This window comes from Ischnura elegans, chromosome 11, assembly GCF_921293095.1.
Source record: "Ischnura elegans chromosome 11, ioIscEleg1.1, whole genome shotgun sequence".
Classification (NCBI taxonomy): domain Eukaryota; kingdom Metazoa; phylum Arthropoda; class Insecta; order Odonata; family Coenagrionidae; genus Ischnura; species Ischnura elegans.
In genome coordinates, this window is record NC_060256.1 from 86,912,895 (window position 1) to 86,930,225 (window position 17,331).

General features: G+C 37.8%; 1 protein-coding gene across 2 annotated transcripts in view; it reads right to left on the reverse strand.

Moving 5' to 3' along the window:
- The window catches only part of LOC124167585 (myosin-I heavy chain), a 506,524-nt gene that overhangs the window by 216,951 nt on the left and 272,242 nt on the right, over positions 1–17,331 (reverse strand). The window lies entirely within an intron of this gene.

The window sequence follows — 17,331 nt, forward strand, 5'->3', positions numbered from 1 at the left end:
TGGTAATCAACAAATCGCCAATCGATCAGGGAAAAGAAACTCACATCCTCACCTGACTGAAGCACTTACAGGCTTGTGGCTTACGCTGGAGATAGCTCTATCCTAACCTATTTAATAAAACCTGAGCGATGATTATAAATTAAATACTCTGAAGGTATACCAGATCCATTTAACAACTAAACCACACGTCACAAAACATTATCATGCGGAATTATTTTACACGTCAAACGTCACCCAATTTTTCATATTGCCGACGCTTTTATAATTTTAATTCTTGGACTTAAGAAGAGCCGCTCAACTAAATACAATTTTTTTTTCATTATAAAATGTTAAATAATTATTAGAATATTTTCTAAAGAGCTAGTTCACAGTATTTTACAATACATCTCAAAATATACTATAAAAGGAATACAAAACTTTTCATTGTAAAGGATAAATAAGTAAATTTTTCTACCACTAATTAAGCCCAAGAATTCCGATAATTCGATGCAGTCAATGCGAAAATTTGTATCCAAACATAGTCATCGAAATAGAAAAGACTTTGGAGACGAGATTACTAATCATATTAATGATAGGTTTCGAATACATAATACTTCGCAAATCGCCACAATAGACGTGCGGTGGGGGATGTTAGTACACCACCGGTTAAAAAGTAAAAAAGAAATTCTCTAAGTTCCTCCAAGCATTTATTTAAGTCTTTTATGTTTAGGGGTGGGGAAATTTCCACGCTTATCCACTCGGCCAAATGTGTCCCTTAATTTATCATAGCCAATTTATCGTTTTAACAGAGACATATAAAAAATAAAAAAATGTTTTTTTTTAATATGGAAAAATCCTTTTAAGTAGTTATTTAGTGAGTTCATAGTTATGTCACGATATTATAAATATATTTTCATCGTTCTTTCGATTGATTAGATAACGATATTTTTTCTTAAACTATCTTGGACAGTTCATTTCCTATTTTGTGTGTTTTCACACATAAATCACTTCTTTAAACAATATTGTTGGTAATAAGCACTACACATCAAGCATTTAAAAAACAAAATAAACAACTGCTTGAAGGGAATTTCACCTACATTTTCTCAAATCATTTTGTTAAATGGTTATTCAAAGTATTTCTTAAAATTTGTATAAAAATGTGGAGAAATTTCGCACATTCTGGGTATTGGGGGGAGGGGAAGTTTTTTTCTTGGGTCCTCTGTAAGAAGCGAATTATATTTTAGAAACTTTTGCATTTTATTTATTCTCAACTATCGTGTTGTAAATTATTTTCGATTGTCTTTCGGATGATTATCATTAAAAAATAAGATAAACTTTATTTTATGCTATACAAATCGTTGAACTTGTATCCGATCAGTGAATTTAAAAACGGCACCTGCTGACAAACCTTTAAAGGCTTAGCAGGACCAAGCCACCTTATCCCTTACATTTTTTATTTTACTTTTGCATTATGCCGGCATCGGTGGCGGCGGGATAACGTCCTCGCCTGCCAAACAATAAGTCGCGGGTTCGAGTCCTGCCTGGGTAGATTTTCCCGGTTCAGGACATAGCTGTTCGTGCACGTTTACTTATTAAATTTGTTGAATACCCCGGAATAAAATAGCCAATAAGAGCTGAATCCGGTGGTTTGAGAAAAAAAAATTAAAAAATGATATGTCTTTCCTTTGTTCCTTCAGAGCAACTTTGTTATTTTGATGACGCTTAAACTTTTTTTTGCACTTCTTTCCTAATGTTGAAAAAATAAATTGAATCATGCAATTCCACCAAATTAAGCCTGGAACGACAACCTTCACCTCATGAAAAATTTCAGGTCCTTCGTCGCGAGGCGCAACAGCGTCGCCACAACAGGGAGAGAGAGAGATAGCAAAAGAGATACAGAGGAGAGAAGAGGAGGAGGAGGGGGGGTTGGAATGAAGAAGTGAAAGGGAATTGGTTACACGTGGGTCGGGACGGATGCTGAACACGAATAGCAGAGGGCAAATGGGGTAGTGACGTCATCATGCATTTATGCGCCCTTTTCAACAGTCTTTTTGAATAATAAATCTATATATTAAGGGAAGCGTAGCATAAATGATTCTACAATTAATTACCAATCCTCTAGGTACAAACATTTTTGCTGGGGTATGCATTCACACGGTGTTTTTGGTCTACGCACCTGCGGACATACATAGTTATCAATGTTATGGAATTTCGAAAATTACTAGTTTTTCTTTTCGTTTAAAATTATTATAGTAATGGTGTAAATAATTATATTTTTGTAAACCACAAATTATTGTGAGTTTTATTCTTGCTGAATAATCTTTTTCCTTCTTTTTTATACCATTTTTGGCTTCCTAAAAGGGAGATTTTGCAGCATAAAATATTGTTTGTTAAGTTAACTTAGATACAGCAAATTATTAGGATTCGATAAATTCGTGCCAGCATCCGCGATTATACGATTGAGTCAAAAGATTATTATTGGTTAGTAGTAGTTATTTTCATTTTTATTATTGTCCAAAATTTTAGGTTTAATTTATATTTTTTTATAAATAATATACATTCATGATTCTACGAAAGTTAGATCACAGACAAGGATTAGATACCCTTTTATACTAAACGTTAATGTTCTACCTGGGTAGTAATAGTTAAGTTCTTGAAACCCAAAGAATTTGGCGGTATTTTAGTATTTTCAGAGGAACCTGTTGTGTAATCGATAATCCACGCTTTTCTTTACTTAAACTTGTGTTCAGTTTTTATACCTCCGTCATAAGAATGTTTTTTTAGCTAATCCCATGAGCGATATACGGAAATAGTTTTTTTTCATTGTTTGCTGTTACATATGTATGCCCTCCTCATAGCAGCTTTGTTCCTTTACGTAAAAATCCTGCCTGTGACCATAAACCCCAAGTTCCAAGTTTCCTCCATCTTTAGGCACTATCCTTCCCGAGCAATGCCGGGTGGCCTGCTAGAAAATTCATGAGTATTTAAAAAGAAAGTATAAAATTTATAGTTCTATTCCCTCATTATTATCACAATAATTTCTTTAAGGAACTAAATGATATTCTATGAAAAATCTCAAAGTTTGAAATTTTCAAATCAGTCATTTTCAGCATTTAGAGATTGTAAGAATAAAGAATAGTACTTTGTACTTTTCCACATAAATACTTTATTTTAACAGAGTCTACATGTTTCCCTGCATTGCAGCATTATCAAGACTCCGTTAAAATAAATGTTAAATGTGGAAAAGTGCAAATTACTCTTCTTTATTCTTAAGAGTGATCTTCACAAAGAATCTGCCTCTCCAATTCAATTTAATTAGAGTAGAGATTGGGTTAAATACGACTGCACTTACATGTCACTTAAAATATGTACCTTTTTTATTCATGGATTTAGTGTTGCGATAAATTTGATATAAATAAAAATACATAATAATAATAGATACTTCGAAATGTTCCTCGACGAGGTAAATAACATAAAAATACCCCAGATTGGGCAGAATCACAGGAAACAAAAAATATATAAAAAAACGCTCACAGTACTAAATTGTCGGTGGCCCATTACCACCTACAGTCTCCTACCTAACTCTGAGGAAGGTGGTAATGCGCCATCGAAAATTTAGTACTGTGAGTGTTTTTTATATATTTTTTGTGTCCTGTGATTCTGCCCAACACGGGGTATCTTTATGTTATATAATAATACATAAAGAATACACTTTTCGTCCAGAAAGTACATGTAAGTAGCTACTTCGCTGAACTTAGAAAACGATGACTGCCGGTATTGAAAATCTGTATCAAACGGTCACATTCAGTCAGTGTAGGCATGAAGATCACGGTGACCAGAATGACCTCTGCTTCCCTTTTCTTTAATTCATCGAGGCCATAAGACCTTGACCAAGGAAAAAGGTGAAAGATTTATGGTAAACAAGTTTTATGGAATTCCCTTCCAGGAAAACAGGGCACAGGGGCTGTGTGTGAAAGGAAAATGGGAATGGCAATCAAAGGGAGGTTAGAGGGTTTTCATGAACTGCCCCAAGGCCACTGCAAGGCCTTCTCTCGTTCCCAGGGTAAGCTCATCCTTTCTCCGGCATTCTCCGGGGGCGAGCAGGAAACGCAAAGGGGTGGACTCCGGGCCCCACTTTCCCGGAATGAGTTTTTTTTCCACGAAGAAAGGTGAGCTCTCTCAAGCGTCCATGAGGGCCCACAACCCCTTTCTCCTACAACGCTTGACTTCTGAACGACTTTTCGGAATTCCGATTTTTCGGAGCATATTCTCAATTGCTGACCTCTAAACAATGGAATGCTGATCCACAGGGGGGGTCTAATTGGGTTGTAACTCCCCAGAAGTCGTGGGGTCCGAAAAGTTACCATTCTATCCTGTTTACATTGAACAGCCAAGGGGGTGCTGTAACCCATCCTAGCCCCTCTCTAAATATAGCACTAGATTGTAACATTTCAAAAGCGTATAAAATAGCCTCTAAGTTTAGAGCTAATTTGTATTTCAATTCGTTGGAGCTGGTAAATATATCGGAAAATATACATAAATACTTTTATGACATGTGGCAACCTCCAAAAATTTCGATTTTATCTGGTGTGTGTTTCGACCCAGTGAGGGCATATAAATAAAATAGAACCTACACCGACCATTAAGTGGAGTCTACTCAAAAAAAGAATCGCCCATTTAAAGAAACGATATAACGCCATGGATTATGTGTTTCCGGGTTTCCAAACGGGTTAAAATGAGCCTTCATCCTGCTATTATCTTCAGAAATAAAAAATTGGTTCTCGTGGATTTCCTACTAAAAGTTATTGCGAAGTTAACGGCAGTTCAGTACACGATATAATTATTATTATTTAAGTACTCTACCTATTGAGATATGTTTTCTTGGAGTATTTAAGAAGTATTCTGTAAGTGGGGGGACCCTTAGTCAAGCATATACTCTCCCCCCATAGATCCGCAACTGGCATGAGGATTAATCACAAGAAGTCTATTGTTAATCTCAGACCATGCATCCTTTACGCATGGTTATGGTTCTGAATTTTTCTAGCATTTCTACCAGCATGTTTTGCATGTTCTAGCCTCATAGGCGGATTGTCTTCACGATTGATTGGCTATTTTTGCCTGAGAATGAATGTGAAAGTATAATTGGTTAGTATGTGTTACATTTTTATGACCATGTGGTTTGCATGAAGTAATCCTCTTGCAATCTCCATTCTGGTGATTGGTCATCTCCTGCCGAACCCCTTAAGGCTGTTTTACACGGGGCACGGAATTGCCCAGGTTATAACTGCATTAATTTCTAAAATGGCGTGGAATTGCGCGAATGCATGAACAAAATTAGAACAGGCTATTTTGTCATCTCGCACCCACGCATTCTCGCATATGTTCTAGCAATTCACCGCTCTAACACGATGCAATTTCGACTACGCCTTCGTACACGTCAGACTGTGCAAGTACGTGCCCCGTGTAAAACGGCCATTACAGGTGGCTCTCAGGGTATTATGTAAATGTAGATGTTATGCGGTTTTGATGACGTATTCAAGCAGTCGAATCGTTAGTGATCTATGAAGAGCAGCTTAATTTCAATACTGAAATCAAAATATATTCTAACAAAAAATACGTAGAAGTGGCCTTTGAGAACTGAAAAGGGTCCTGAAAAAATTAAATTCTTCAAAAAAATTAATTTATATATTTTAGAGCTTAAAAATTTCACTTTCCAGCATTTAAGGTTTGATGTGGGTGAAAGGATTGCGTCTTGAAACATAAAGAGGGAAAGAAGAAAAATTACTCCATATTCTTTTTGTGTTTATTTCTCCTTATCATACATTCACGCGGGGTCGCCAGGGCACAAACCCCTTTCCCAAAAGCAGTTCCCTTTCTCTTTTCGTCGACACCGTCCCCTTTCCCACTCCAACCCCTTCTCACCCTCCCTCTCAAACGTTCCCTTTTCAATCTTACCAAACTCCCACGCACAGCCGATGCCTTACCAATTACCTCCTCCATATTCATTTCTTTAATATATATCGCTACATGTAGGCAAATTACACCCTGTTCAACATTTCCCCTATGTCTTAAGAATGAAAAAAGTATATCTGAGAAACATATAAAAAATTAAAAGGAGAGTTCATAAAATTTAAAATACAGGCAACGTTGACCACTGGCTCACCGAGGGGGGGGGTTTTGGGGGTTAAAAACCCCCCCAGGGCTCAGAGAAATTTTTAGGTTTAATCCATTTTACTTGATTGGATTGATATTACTAATAGAATAGTGTAAGGATTAATAAAATATCCCTCAGAAAGCCGTAAAACTCACCATTTTGAACCGTTTACCCTAAAATTCCGCAATTTATTGATCTCGCACCTATCGCTTATCCTGGTGGGTATTCCATACCCCCACACACCCCGATATTAGTTGCACCTAAACCCCCCCAGCCTTAATTCCTAGCTGCGCCCCTGACGTTGACTACGGTAAAGGTACTACATTTATGGTGAAATTTTCAGTAATCGATGTGTACCGTCTCTGGTACTAATACCACATCATCTTTATCATTCATCATCATAAGTCAAAAATCGTAAGATTGTTTTGACGTAGCTCTATTCCTATCTGCTAACCTTTTAATACTGGAGAATCTCTTTCTCTCCCATTCATTAATTTATTTAATACATATTGCTACTAGTAGGCTATCACCTGGTGATGAGTAATAATATAAACGAATAAAAAGCCTACTTCACAAAGAGCAAATAAAGGGACATAAGATGCAACTGTGGGACACAAAAATACACTAACACGAATACCATACTGCTCATTATCGTCACTGGTCAACAATCCTAAGAATGGTTTGTCACAGCTCTCCACTCAGTCCTCCTGTGAGCTAATCCTTTCACACCTACGTATATCTTCTCTTAGACGTCCTTCTTTACCTGTTCCAAATATTTTATTGGAGGTCTTCTTTTCCGTCATTGTCATCCACCTGTCCCGCGACGATTAATTTCATCAGGCTATCATATCTCAAGTTGTAGCCTATAAGGTTGTTCCGCCTTCTCATAAAGGTTTTCATGAGGATTCTCTTCTCTCCTACTCTTCTTAGACTTCCTCATTACTCTCTAGGTCGAAGCATTCCATCCTCATCATTCTTCTGTGGCACCACATTTCGAAGGTCTCTACTCTTGATTTCTCCGCGGCAGTCATTGTCCATGCATCACTTCCATAGAGAAGCATACTCTAAATGTATATGATAAATTGTTTCCTTACCTCTATGTTTAAACTTCCCGCTTGCATTTCCACTTTCCTTTGGTGAAATGCTCTCTTGGCCTGGGCTATTCTAAAGGCCGCGATACACGGCGAATGATGTCATTCGCACGATCATTCAGCATGATCATGCGCATGATCATTCATCGTATATGATGGAACAATTCGCGAATGAACCTTCATGCGCATCATCATTCAGTGAAAATTAGAGCACGTTCTGTTTTGCTCGCATGATCCTGTGAATGATCACGGAATAATTCAGCATAATCATTCGCACGATCATTCACCGTGTATAGCGGCCTTAATAATAATTTCTTTCTTGCTTCTCCCGTCGCGCATTATCCTGCTCCTCAGATAACAGAATGCATTCACACTCTTCCGGCTTTTGTTTCCCTACTTTAGCCATACTACTAAAGACTGAAATTTGAACTAAATAAAGGTAAACTTGTTGGAAGTTAGCATTCGTCTCATAATTCCCCGATCCTCGATTTTTAATCGGACGTGTCCCTTCTCTCTCCTTCTTCTCTCTCCACGGCAATGGATTCGTCCATTCCCCCACAACCCACAATCTTCCTCCATTGAATTTCCGATTCCGCCCCTTCCCAGTCGTCATCACCAAACACCGACGCGTTCCCAACACGCACAAACCACCTCCATTCACCCCGGGACCACCATCAACAGGGCAGGGCGGTTGTGGAGGGAAAAATGGAACTCCCTTTCAATAGCTAGAGGAAAACGATGTAATTTGTGATGAATAGAACCCACACCGACCATTAAGAGGAGTCTACTCAAATAAAGAATCGCCCATTTAAAATAAAACGATATAACGCCATGGATTATGTGTTTCCGGGTTTTCCAACGGGTTTAAATGAGCCTTCATCCAGCTATTTTCTGCAGAAATAAAAAATTAGTTCTCGTGGATTTCCTACTAAAAGTTATTGCGAAGGCTACGGCAGTTCAGTACACAATTGAATTATTATTATTTAAGTATTCTACCTATTGAGATATGTTTTCTTGGAGCATTTTAGAAGTATTTTGTAAGACAACCCCTTCCTTTATGTACTTCCCTCTTCAATCCTCACTTAGGGCTGATCCCTTACACCCGTTGACAGCAGCGGAGAGGTGAAGAGTGGAACCATTCGAAATGTGGTGCTACCGAGGAATGATGAAGATAAAATGGATTGACCGTATGAGTAATCAGGAAGTGCTAAGGAGAGTGGGGGAAAAGAGAAGCCTCCTAAAAACCTTAAGCAGAAGACGGGACAACTTAGTTGGCCATCCCCTTAAAAAAAAAATCTCCAACATTCTCCCCTCAGAGACTGTTGTCAACAACCTCTAACCTCCCCATCTTCATAAACATCAACAAGGAGCATAAGATTGGATCCTTCTGTAAAAGTTGAAGAAAAAATGCTAGTGAAGAGTCTGATCTCTAGCGTAGCGCTTTACGGCGCGGAAAAATTGACACTTAGGAAGGAGGACGAGAGAAGAATGGAGGCTTTCGAGATGTGGGTGTAAAGAATAATGGAGGAGGTGAAGTGGACGGAGAGGAGGATGAGGGACGAAGTGCTGGGCATGGTGGGCGAGGAGAGGCAGCTTTTTGGAGGAGATACGGAGGAGAAAGAAGGTATGGACGGAGCGAGTACTTAGCGGGGAGGGGATGCTGAAAACAGTGTTAGAGGGTAGAATGTTGGGTAAACTAGGGAGAGGAAGGAAGAGAATAGGAATAGAGTTGGCCATATTGTGATTCGGGGAGGTATGTTCAAGTTGGGATAAGATACAGGCCGGGGTGAACGGCAAAATGCTTCATGTAAATACACTAATACGGATTTTTCAAGATTGATCCGTTCATTGAATCAAGGAATGAATCAAAGATCTTATGATTCATTAAGAAGAAACAATTCGATCACCAATCATCAATCAATTGCTCTTCCAGTAGACAACAATGTTATAGGGTAGAATCCGCTCTTTCCTATTCAAAAATACCTTTATTAACGTGAGAAGAAGTGCTGGACATGGTGGGTGAGGAGAGACAGTATGTGTGTGATACGGGGAGACAGAAATGGAGGGTGTGCTGAGCGGGGAGGGGGTGTTGAAAACAGTGTTGGAGGGTAGAATGGTGGGTAAATTAGAGAGAGGAAGGAAAATAATAGGATTTTTAATGGAATGAAAGCGAGCAGGTCTTATTGAATATTTAAGAGGGAAGTCTATGAAGGGAGGAAAACTGCCAGAATATTCCAAATACTCCTCGGAAACCTACCTAAATCGGTAGAATACTTCAATAATAAGTCAATCGTTCTTCTGCTCTTCCATAGGAAGGGGCTTACGTTTACTTACTTAGAAGAAGCGTTTTATTTGCTTATGGCTTCAAGCATAAACGGATAAAACGACATTCAGAAACCCTGAGGATGAGCCCCAAGTCGAAGCTTGATACATTCGCTAGTATGGAGAAATCATTCGCCGGGAAAGCATCAGCATTTATTTCAGACCATTTTTTATTTCTGGATATTATTATTAGTTCATGCACTTTCTCTGCTGGTTATACCAGACGGTAATATTCACATATCCTTAGGGCAAATTAGGATTAGGCTCGGATGCTAAGGAAGAGAATTCACCCTATCCTACACTGTCCGATCATGCCGGACCCAGGAATCTTCTCACGATCTGGCAGGTCTGTAGTAAAACAGCTTTTTTCCGAGGTTAATCAGTTGTTTTTTAATTCCCAGGCCTTTGACTTCTTTTTTGAATCTTTTAGACAAGACACCCTCCGCAGAGATTATCAGTGGGTGAATGCTGACGTCTTTCAACTTCCAAATATTTTTTATTTCACCGGCCAAATTCTGATATTTTTGTGTTTTCTCTCTTTCCGTAGAATCAACATTGTGATTTAGTGGCACTGGTACATCGACTATGTTTGCTCTTTGCTGTAATTTGAGGATCAATAAAATATCAGGCCTATTGTAATCTATGGTTTTATCTCTAAGTATCGGTCTGTCCCAGTATGAAATGTGTGTATCTGTCTCTAGTACGGCGGGTGGATGGTATTTGTTATATGGTGGAGTATTTTTTTAAAGTCCATAGGTAGTTGCTAGGCTTTGGTGGATATATTTATTGTTATTGTTCTTATTATTATTGCTGTTATTATTACTATCATTATTTTTCCCCCTTTAAATGTTCTTCAGTTTTTACTGAGTTATTAAGTGTAAAGGGTACGGGTTCTCACCAAAGTAACTCTACTATTGAATTGCGTTGAGAAATTTTCTCGTGAAATGACAGGTTGAAATTATTAGTCTTTTGCAATTTGATGCATGTATATAGATGAAGGTTGAGTATTTTGAAACTGTTTTGCATATGTTTTGGGACGATACCGGTAGCTGAGATGACATTATCATTTTATTATTATAATTATTATTATTATTTATAAATAAGGCCGGCATTTCATCTTATATTGGTGATCTTTCCTACCTATATAGCTGGTTTTCAATCTTATTTCGTAGTTCCACCCGTACCTTTTCCCCCTTAAGTGTGTGGAAGAGTGCGCAAAGCCAATTTATTTTTCTTCCTAGTGAGTCCCACCCTAGTACTTTTTAGAAAGAGGATGAAGGCGTATTTCAACCTGGTGGGAAATCCGGAAAACCCTAAATGACGTAATATAGTTTTTAACAAATGGAAAATTCTTCCTTGTGTAGGCTCCACTTAAAAGACGGTCGTTGTACGCTCAATTCACCACAAATTACATCATTTTCCTCGATTTATTGAGTCAGAATTTCATTTCTCCACCATAACCGCGTGCCCTGTTCAGGGTGCACCCCGGGTATATATCGGAAGAATATTTTAGTACTAACTATGCGATAAGGGAATACGCAGACGAGGCCATTGGCATAGCTAGGAATTTCGTTCCTAGTCCAAAACCTGAGGGGAAAGTTTTTAAAAACAGTGTACTAATAAGAGGGTTTCAAACTAATTTTATTACTTTTCATAATCGATAAAACTTAATTTGTTAAAGAAATATTTTGTAAATTTCTTGATTTATCAATATTTAGTTTTCTTTAATGAAGGAAAGAAATTTTGTTTTCATATTTCGGGGGGGTGGGATCCGGACCCCCCCGCTCTCCCCTGGATACGCCACCGGACTAGGCGCATAGAAGTGAGCTATGTTGTTGGAGTGGCATAGAACTGGGAGAGGAGGTTTGAATGCTGGGAAAGAGAAAGTCAGGGAAAAGATCAGAAAGTAATGCAAAATCGAGGAATGGCGGCGGAGTATTATGATTTTTTTATTTGCATTTTTCATCAACTTTTTATTGACCCGCGCCGCGCTCGTTAGAATAAGCTTCCGACTCCCAGCCTCTCCTCGCTGAGCTCCAAGAGAAAAAATGCGAATTCAAAAAGCCCTGAAAAAATTCTCCTTTCCACATCTCTCCTGTATTCATGGTACCGCAGCTGGGTGGAAGAAATGACACTCGGTTCTCCCCTTTTTTCTATCGTGGAATATAAACTTTTACTCAGTTTGCGAGTCTAGACTACCTCATTTGCCGTGGAATCCGCGGAGAGCCAATTGTAAGGCTCTTGGGATGGAAATGATTGAGGCAATTATTCATGAAGGAATCTCAAGTCCCTTGATACATATAAATATAATTCTAGCTTTTTTTTCATTTTGTGATTCGAATCGTTTTCATTGCTAGAGTAGGCCATCATTTCACTCAATCTATGCTTAGGCTTAGGTACCATTTTACAGAAGTAATGTTTGCAGCCAAGTAGAATTTAATAGAATAGAATATTTTTATTATGCTCTAGGTAAAACCTATGAGAGCAAAAAATAGATAATACAGGAAATGTCATGCTCTTAATAAAAGGCATTTTGACAAAAATAAGGCATTATGGAGATTATTGCTGGGCTAACAAGTAGTAGATATTTATACAAAAAATGTAAAATATTCAATACTAATAACACAAAAATATAAGTTTTAACTTAGACAGTAATGAACACACACATACATATACACATTTATGTAGAGAGTTTTGATAACATCACAACATTTAATGATAGATTAGAAGGAATGCATCGATTTAGAATTAAATCGATGCATTCCTTCGACCCTTTTTTGCGAAGTTCATTATCGGTATTCTGTAATGAAGTGATTGCTTTCGTGTACTCCTTAATTTAAATATGCATTAGTAAAAACAAGGTACGTGAACTCAATGTTTCGGTAGCTTAAATTTGTTTTTCTTGCCACGACTTTAATCATGGATAATGACAGTGTTTCTGCTTTGTTATTTTATATCCTGCTGGCGCCGATAATTACCGCAAAGTGATAAGGAACTCAGGGATATTTTCCAGAATTTAAAAAAATAGCATTTTTTAAAATCCCTCTCGCAAAAGAGTATTTTAATGGACAATGTTGTGGATGGAAAAATTATCCCCACTGAAAATCTACATGGATGTGGAAACTTTACCAGCTAACCATCCCATAGCTATCTTCCAGAGTTCTCCGTCAAAATTAATTCAAGTTTAAATTACATCTGGAAACTTAACTATTTGGAAGAACATGGCACTAATGTGATTTGCGTACAGTATTATCGTGATATTTTTTTTTCGGCAGAACAAAGAAAAACAGGGGACAAATTAGTTCACTAGCTTCGTTCTGCTTGAAATGAAATTTAAATTGGGACTAAAAGGAATATATATATGCTTCCATGTTTTGCAATAAAAATTCCAAAGATGACAATAAATTAGGCTAAATTACATAATCAAAGACTTGCCATGATTTCATAACTGCCCTAACCATTTTAGTTTCAAAAATGACTTCCATAATTAACCTTAAATTTCGGTGAAGACATAGAATAACAATTGTAATCAAAGATAAGGAATTGAAAATGACTTTAACAGCAGATACTCTTCAATCTCTTCAATCAATATGCTCTTCAAAAACTCTTCAAATAATCATCTCTGAAATTGTCGATATTTTGTAACAGTAAACGTAAAATGCAAATTATATTTTTTTTGTGTTAGACATTTTAAATCCAGGTGTATCTTTCAAGATTCTTCACCCAAAGTTTTATTAGTGATGCCCTACTACTCTGAATTTAAGCCGAATGGCCAGCAAGTCATGGCTTGGCATAAACTCTAATGGATTCCCGATGATTGCGTGTGGTTTATATCATATGGTATTAAAAGCTGTTTTCACATCTATGAAACTATTTATGATGACGGAATAAGACGTCAAGCGGGAGAAAACGAATCGTCCTCCTCACATTATTACTATAGATTTAAATTAGACACTTTTTTCACGGAGAAATTCATCTTTGATAGGTTTAATTTGGTACTCGCGCAAGTCCCTTATAAATGAAAAATTTGGAGAGATATTTTGCCGAACGGATGAGCATAGAAATTTGCCTGTGCCCCGAACAACGAATGACTTCTATAAAAATGCTGGGCGCAAATTTGTTAAAGCATTTCCTTTCTATTTGTAAACTGCTGGTGTCCTAACACCCCCGCCACACATTGCGGAGCCGGCTTGCGGGGTAGTACGAGTTAATAGTGTTTTAAATTAAGCCAGGTTTTCAAATTTATCAATGTGTAGGGTAAACATCAACTGTTTACTATGACTGCATCCTACGGTAAAAACTTATTCCCTTACATTTATTATGGTACATAGTTAATAATTTTTATACTTACGTTGATATTTCTCTTATTTAATGGTGTTCAATATTTACGTGGATATTATTTTTCATGAATGACACCCTTGATGACGGCTTCTGCTAATCTAATTTCCTGACTGCTTGGTATTTTAACATATTGTCCTGCAATTCTTAATTATATATAATTGTTTAGCTTGCAATAAGATAGTACGTATATATATATGTATTCGAAAATCTTTCAATTATAAAAATTTGTATTCTCTTTTTCATGAAGTCTTTTCTTTTATGATGACCAGGTTTATTTAGAAAGTTTCACATTGATTTGCTACGCGTACTATCGGAATTATTAGGATAAATTAGTGGTAGATAAAAATTTATTTATAAGTTACAAATGGATGTTTTGTTCCGTTTTATAGTATTTCTTCCCTCGTCCAAGCCCACCATTTCGTAGCTCATCACCCTCTCTGTCTACTTCACCTTCTCCATTCTTATCCACACCCATATCTCGAAGGCCTTCAGTCCTTCCAATAGTAAGTGTCCATGTTTCCGCACCGTAAAGCGTTGAATACTAATATTACTACTGCACTCTTTAGTCTATGGTGAGCTCTGCCCTCACCTGTCAAAAAACCTTTGGGTTATAACACCAACAGAAAATGTAGGATAACAGAAAAGAGAAGATAGTGCTTTAGTGTAAAGCAAATTATGAATCCTAGGTAGTTTCCAAAAGTTTATGTGCGCCTATGCTCCGCTCATCGGTTGAATTTATTGGGCAAATCAGAAACAGTACAACTATGAATATCACGCTCAAGGAATTGTAGGTAGGAGTGGATACAGCTAGGAATAATAAGTGCATACAAGGACTCATCAGTCTACTACACTCCAGATCAGACTCTTCTCTATCTTTACCTTTAAATCCCCACATAAATATCCTCACATAGGCTCCTTCCTGTTCTTCACCGTCTCCCCTGCTAGCGCATTTCTCTCCCTGATGCCCTATCTGCTGTATCCGTTTTCCTCAAATGAGCTGGCCAAATAGTTGTATTGATTTACCCCCTCAATCTTTTCGCCACCTACTTTTACCCTGAGTGTCATATTCGTAGCTCGCGATGCTTTACAAAACCGCATCAGCCTAGTCTTCTGGTGATTGCATCCCACACTCCTTGCAACACTCGATGGACATTTGGGAGAGAAAATATCGATGGCCAAGCCCTAACAACACGTCTCTCAAAAATAGCAATTTTTAAGGAGAAAAAATAAACGGTTAATTTTTTAATTGCATATAATCTTAATTGCAATTAAAAACCAAAAATACATAAAGCTGAAAAAGAAGCATACACTTGCAAAAAAAGACATGTTTTTCGCTTGAATTTCATTTTTTATAAACAGTATAAGCAGCATTAACTCAGACCGGCCCAATTTTGAGATACGTGTTGTTAGAACTTATCCATCGATATATGGAGATCATTACTTTTATTACACTAAAAAGCACGGCGAAGAAGAATACAGCATACGGTTTTGGAAATTTTTTTTTATATCGCCCTATGGAACTTTCACGCTTCAACCACCTCTCTGAATTTCCTGCAAGTGTTCATCTTCTTCTCCCTTCTAAACCCTTTTCCACAAATGTCGTCTACTCCCACAGTCCTCGCACAGCGTCACAACGAGCGGCCACCCCCGGACCCCCCCTTTATCCCCTATAACCCCCTCCTCCTCCCTCCCAGCCATTCCCTGGGCGTGGCATTAAAGGCGACCTCTTTTTAAGGTCATACATATATCGTCCCCACATTTTTACTCGTCTTCCCTCGTCTCCCTTAACATTTAAAGAGGCTGATGACGCCCTTTTCAATATTTTCTTTTTGGCACATTTCACGCAGATTCACTTCACATTTTTCCCTCTTTCTGCTTCGCGGAATAGAGAATGTCAAATTCCATGAGGCGGATGAAGGTTAGACTATCGGAAAGTGACTGTTGATTAGGTTAAGGTACCCTTCCCGAGAGACCGATGAAAAATTGTTTCCAAAATGTATGTGGGATGAGAAACCTTTCCTTGCCAACGGGCTGCATGATCAAATCGTCAAGGCTACGCGAGGCGTGAATTATGACGTCTTCCTGAGATTTTTCGTAAACAACAATTGTATCAATGAAAGCGAGGAAACATACGTGGCGGTATCAAGAGAGAAGCAACGATACGGATGGGTGTGCAGCAAGGTTGCCTAACATCGCCTGTCATGTTTCTCCGATTGCACATACACAGAAGAAGCAACGTCCGTAATGAAAACTAGGAAAATAGAAATGGATATCAATGACGAACGAGCTTATTGAGAACGATTTGCTGATATCATAGTTTCAGATGCTGATATTCATTTAAAATTAAAATGTTAAACCTAATCCTGAGAAGTGAATTATAAAAATTGAAACATGAAATGAAATAATACACAATAGCTAAAATGTTAAATATTGAAAATCGCACATTTCTGCTAGCGTTTAACATATTATATTTACTAATGAAGTCCATGAACGAAGCCTTCCTATCACATGGTAGCCCCTAGCAAACCGGAAATATTATTTATGAGACAAGAAATTAAACGCCAAAGTTTTAGTTAGAACATATCAACACATGAATAGGAAAAATAGGCAATAGTAATGGATCCTTGTAGTCTTTTTTGTGTTTCTTACATAAATACATGTACAGAATTGAAATCCCCCATCCCCTTCAAGGAGTATATATGTTTGCTTACCATTCAAATTTGTCGTACTTGATAATGACCTCTATGGTTCGAAAAATGTCGTACGGACGAAATAAATCAGTTGAAGTCAACGAAGTCTCCTTATCATTTCCGAGCTTTGGTATTCCAAGCTTGCAGGGCCCTTGGACTGTTCACAAAAACATGAGATATCAGAAAATTCCATAGAATTAAAAATTGAAAAGGGGCCAATTCGAGAGAGAAGGGCGGCCACTACAAATCGTCCCTAGTTGAGATGAAGCGCTCAGGGAAGTGTTCCCTCAAAACAACCATCTATGCTCTTGAAGTGAGGGCCGACGAATGACGCATGATAGCGATGAAGTAGGGTAATTTCCTTCATTAAAGAAAACGAAAGGCATTGATTGCGATTCCTTGCACAACATTAGTGTATTCATAATATACAAATTATTTGGTTTTAGGAATCCCAGTTTAGACGAATGTAAATGGTTAATTTTAACCTCACCTGAAAAAGGCCAGATTGGCGCCCATGCCTTGCCACTCAACGTGACGTCACTAGATGCTATACGAGTAGTCAGCATTTTCGCCATTGTCAGAGATTACCAATGAATGTATGTGGCACAGAGCTCAGGGAAACATTTCTTAATAATCGCCTATTAAAATTGCCTATGGTGTGAAAGTTTCCTTCGTTTGATAGGGTATTAATAATCCATATTAAAACCAAGCGCTACCTGATAGCTGGGTACTCTGCTATCTGCTAGCAGCCTGC